The following is a 6,041-nucleotide window of genomic DNA, read 5'->3' on the forward strand; positions in this document are numbered from 1 at the left end:
GTCAGAATAGAGTTTTGGCAAACATGTTCTATAACTGGGAATAGAGCCCAACAGTGGAGGTGTCATAATACCCATAAAACCTAGCGGTCAAACAGGGAAATGGTTCCATTCATTTTCCCATAGGTAATTTTAGAAACATTTAAAATAAGAGATGTGCTTCGTGTAGGCTTACCCTGACGTGATGTTTTGATAGCCATATAAATCTCTCTCGGACAAGGTGAATTTATCAATATGTTCTATTTACTCTCAGATTTGAAAATGCTAATTAGTATCAAAGTAGACATCATGCAAGACTACAAATCAAATCAAATGTATTTGTCACATACACATGGTTAGCAGATGTTAATGCGAGTGTAGAGAAATGCTTGTGCTTCTAGTTCGACAATGCAATAATAACCTACGAGTAATCTAACCTAACAATTCCAAAACTACTACCTTATACACACAAGTGTAAAGGGATAAAGAATATGTACATAAAGATATATGAATGAGTGATGGTACAGAACGGCATAGGCAAGATGCAGTAGATGGTATCGAGTACAGTATATACATATGAGATGAGTATGTAAACAAAGTGGCATAGTTTAAAGTGGCTAGTGATACATGTATTACATAAAGATGCAGTAGATGATATAGAGTACAGTATATACATATACATATGAGATGAGTAATGTAGGGTATGTAAACATTATATTAAGTAGCATTGTTTAAAGTGGCTAGTGATATATTTTACATCAATTGCCATCAATTCCCATTATTAAAGTGGCTGGAGTTGAGTCAGTGTGTTGGCAGCAGCCACTCAATGTTAGTGGTGACTGTTTAACAGTCTGATGGCCTTGAGATAGAAGCTGTTTTTCAGTCTCTCGGTCCCTGCTTTGATGCACCTGTACTGACCTCGCCTTCTGGATGATAGCGGGTTGAACAGGCAGTGGCTCGGGTGGTTGTTGTCCTTGATGATCTTTATGGCCTTCCTGTGACATCGGGTGGTGTAGGTGTCCTGGAGGGCAGGTAGTTTGCCCCCGGTGATGCGTTGTGCAGACCTCACTACCCTCTGGAGAGCCTTACGGTTGTGGGCGGAGCAGTTGCCGTACTAGGCGGTGATACAGCCCGACAGGATGCTCTCGATTGTGCATCTGTAGAAGTTTGTGAGTGCATTTGGTGACAAGCCGAATTTCTTCAGCCTCCTGAGGTTGAAGAGGGGCTGCTGCGCCTTCTTCACGATGCTGTCTGTGTGGGTGGACCAATTCAGTTTGTCTGTGATGTGTACGCCGAGGAACTTAAAACTTACTACCCTCTCAACTACTGTCCCATCGATGTGGATAGGGGGGTGCTCCCTCTGCTGTTTCCTGAAATCCATAATCATCTCCTTAGTTTTGTTGACGTTGAGTGTGAGGTTATTTTCCTGACACCACACTCCGAGGGCCCTCACCTCCTCCCTGTAGGCCGTCTCGTCGTTGTTGGTAATCAAGCCTACCACTGTAGTGTCGTCCGCAAACTTGATGATTGAGTTGGAGGCGTGCATGGCCACGCAGTCGTGGGTGAACAGGGAGTACAGGAGAGGGCTCAGAATGCACCCTTGTGGGGCCCCAGTGTTGAGGATCAGCGGGGTGGAGATGTTGTTACCTACCCTCACCGTCAGGAAGTCCAGTACCCAGTTGCGCAGGGCGGGGTCGAGACCCAGGGTCAAATTGGAGTGGGTCTAGGGTGTCAGGTAGGGTGGAGGTGATATGGTCCTTGTCTAGTCGGCAGGGTAGCCTAGTGGTTAGAGCGTTGGACTAGTAACCGCGAGGTTGTGAGTTCAAACCCCCGAGCTGACAAGGTACAAATCTGTCGTTCTGCCCCTGAACAGGCAGTTAACCCACTGTTCCTAGGCCGTCATTGAAAATAAGAATTTGTTCTTAACTGACTTGCCTGGTTAAATAAAGGTAAAATAAATAAAATAGTCTCTCAAAGCACTTCATGATGACGGAAGTGAGTGCTACGGGGCAGTAGTCGTTTAGCTCAGTTACCTTAGCTTTCTTGGGAACAGGAACAATGGTGGCCCTCTTGAAGCATGTGGGAACAGCAGACTGGGATAAGGATTGATTGAATATGTCCGTAAACACACCAGCCAGCTGGTCTGCGCATGCCCTGAGGACGCGTCTGGGTCTGCAGCCTTGCGAGGGTTAACACATTTAAAGATTTTACTCACGTCGGCTGCAGTGAAGGAGAGTCCGTAGGTTTTGGTTGCGGGCCGTGTCAGTGGCACCGTATTGTCCTCAAAGCGGGCAAAAAAGTTATTTAGTCTGCCTGGGAGCAAGACATCCTGGTCCGTGACGGGGCTGGTTTTCTTTTTGTAATCCGTGATTGACTGTAGACCCTGCCACATACCTCTTGTGTCTGAGCCGTTGAATTGCGACTCTACTTTGTCTCTATACTGACGCTTGTTTGATTGCCTTGCGGAGGGAATAGCTACACTGTTTGTATTCGTGCAAGCTCCTGCATGTCATCTCTAGCTGACACCTTTGCTAACAGGTATTGTGTCAATTTAAAACTTGGACAAGACAGTTCACAGAATTGTCAATTTAAATACGTTTAGCCAATTTATTCATTGTTAAACTTAGATAGTAATTTTGTTTTAACCTTTGCCTTGATTCGCAGTCTCATCCAGGTCATCATAGCATTTGTAGTTCTTTATGAGAGCCACATTAGCAGCTAATTAGTATTTAATTTTTGAGGGGGTATATATTGATAAAAGTCACCTTGTCCTAGCGAGATTTACACGGTTATCAAAACGTCACGCCAAGGTAAGCCTACACGAGACACAAACCTAATTTGAATTATTTCAAAAATCCCCTATGGTAAAAATGAATGGTGGAAAAACAATTGGAACCATTTCCTTGTTAGACTCCAACCTGTAAATGACTAAATGTAAATGAGACACAGAATAGGGAGAGAAACCCGGAGTAAGGTAATAAAATAAAATAAAACATTTATTTTTATTTTTTAAATTTAATATAGCAGTACATGCACACACACACAGACTTTTATCCGCTATATTTGTCCAAGTGTTATTTATGTTTCTGAGGTAGGCGGTGGTAGACAGACCAAACAGACCCCACCTTAATATCGGCTCCTTCTAGAAATCTATTTGTAAGCAAGGTGGACTCTCTTTCTTGGGATCCTACATGTCTTGCATAAAGAGGATGAAAAGTATGGTGATTTACACTGTTGTCTAGATCTCCAGCAGAGGGCATATTGTCTTCATGGGCCCTCCACGTTGTGAAGTTGCACACTGTCATTTTTCAGCAATCAATTCCAATGACAGTAAGCTAACACATTCTTGTCAGGTCAATGCTAGTCAGTCACTCAACCTTACATTTATGGCCTTTCCTGTTTCCAAATATACATTTTCTTCATTACAGGGTTCGTGGTAAATTTTTGGACCAGTCACAATTAGGCAGGCCAGCAATCTCACATGCATGGGCACACCGGAGATCAACTTACTCACACAGGACAGGCCCATCTACACACACTAGCAACAAGCTGTTCAAAGAGAAAAGGAAATATGTCAGTATCTAGTCTTCTACGTGCACTTATTCAATTGAGGGCCACATCACAATCACAGACACTACTAGGTGTTGGTATAGTTGCCCCCAGAGCTATATATTTAGAATAAATTATTGGCTCCGTTTGCCCCAAACCTCTGCTTCATGGTCAGATACAGTGACTTCAGAAAGTATTCATACCAATTATCTTTTTCCACATTTTGTTGTGTTACAGCCTGAATTTAAAATGTAACACATTTAGATTTTTTTGTTGTCCCTGGCCTACACACAATACCGTATAATGTAGGATTATGTTTTTAGACATTTTTAGAAATGAATGAAAGATGTCTTGAGTCAATAAGTATTCAACCCCTTTGTTATGGCAAGCCTGAATAAGTTAAGGAGAAACAAATGTGCTTAACAAGTGACATAAGTTGCATGGACTCACTCTGTGTGCAATGATAGGGTTTACATGATTTTTGAATGACGACCTCATCACCTCTGAACCCCACACATACAAGTACAGTTCACTTATGTCTGGAGATGTTGCTTCAATATATCCACATAGTTGCACCCCCCTCATGATGCCATCTATTTTGTGAAGTGCACCAGTCCCTACTGCAGCAAAGCACCCCCACAACATGATGCTGCCACCCCCGTGCTTCACGGTTGGGATGGTGTTCTTCGGCTTGCAAGTCTGCCCCTTTTTCCACCAAACAAAACAATGGTAATTATGGCCAAGCAGTTCTATTTCTGTTTCATCAGACCAGAGGACATTTCTCCAAAAAGTACAATCTTTGTCCCCATGTGCAGTTGCAAACCGTAGTCTAGCTTTTTTATGGCAGTTTTGGAGCAGTGGCTTCTTCCTTGCTGAGCGGCCTTTCAGGTTATGTCGATATAGGACTCGTTTTACTGTGGATATAGATACTTTTGTACCGGTTTACTCCAGCATCTTCACAAGGTCCTTTGCTGTTGTTCTGGGATTGATTTGCACTTTTCGCACCAAAGTATGTTAATCTCTAGGAGACAGCACGCATCTTCTTCCTGAGCAGTATGACGGCTGCGTGGTCCCATGGTGTTTATACTTGCGTACTATTGTTTACCTTCAGGCATTTGGAAATTGCTACCAAGGCTGAACCAGACTTGTGGAGGTCTACATTTTTTTTCTGAGGAATTGACTGATTTCTTTTGATTTTCCCATGATGTCAAGCAAAGAGGCACTGAGTTTGAAGGTAGGCCTTGAAATACATCCACAGGTACACCTCCAATTGACTCAAATGATGTCAATTAGCCTATCAGAAGCTTCTAAAGCCATGCCATCCTTTTCTGGAATTTTCCAAGCTGTTTAAAGGCACAGTCAACTTAGTGTATGTAAACTTCTGACCCACTGAAATTGTGATACAGTGAATTATAAATGAAATAATCTGTCTGTTAACAATTGTTGGAAAAATGACTTGTGTCATGCACAAAGTAGATGTCCTAACCGACATGACAAAACTATAGTTTGACAAAACTACAAGAAATTTGTGGAGTGGTTGAAAAACGAGTTTTAATGACTCCAACCTAAGTGTATGTAAACTTCCGAATTCAACTGTATCTGTAAGGTCCCTTAGCCGAGCAGTGAATTTCAAACATAGATTCAACCACAAAGACCAGCGAAGTTTTCCAAATCTTTGCAAAGAAGGCACATATTGGTAGATGGGTAAAAAAAAAGAAGCAGACATGGAATATTCCTTTGAGCATGGTGAAGTTATTATTAATTCCACTTTGGATGGTATATCAATACAGCCAGTCACTACAAAAATAAAGGCGTCCTTCCTAACTCAGGGATTTCACCATGAGGCCAATGGTGACTTTCAAACAGTTACAGCGTTTAATGGCTGTGATAGGAGATAACTGAGGATGGATCAACAACATTGTAGTTACTCCACAATATGAACCTAATATTCCAAAACATGCATCCGGTTTGCAACAAGGCACTAAAGTAAAACTGCATAACAAATCTCTAAAACAATACACTTTTTGTCCTGAATACAAAGTGTTATATTTGGGGCAAATCCAATACAACACCTTACTGAGTACCACTCTCCAATTTTTCAAGCATAGTGGTGGCTGCATCATGTTATGTGTATGCTTGTAATCATTAAGGACTGGGGAGTTTTTCAGGATAAAAAAATTAATGTAATGGAATTAAGCACAGGCAAAATCCTAGAGAAAAACCTGTTTCAGTCTGCTTTCCACCAAACACTAGGAGATGAATTCACCTTTCAGCAGGACAATAACCTAAAACACAAATCTACACTGGAGTTGCTTACCAAGAGTCAGTGAATGTTAGTGGTTGAGTTACAGTTTTGACTTAAATCTACTTGAAAATCTATGGCAAGACCTAAAAATGGTTGTCTAGCAATGATCAACAACCAATTTGACAGAGCTTGAATAATTTTTTAAGAAACATGCTGCAATCGCTTCCAAATGTGCATTGACTCAGGGGTGTGAATACTTATGTAAATTAGA

This window comes from Oncorhynchus nerka, linkage group LG26 (assembly GCF_034236695.1).
Source record: "Oncorhynchus nerka isolate Pitt River linkage group LG26, Oner_Uvic_2.0, whole genome shotgun sequence".
Classification (NCBI taxonomy): Eukaryota; Metazoa; Chordata; class Actinopteri; order Salmoniformes; family Salmonidae; genus Oncorhynchus; species Oncorhynchus nerka.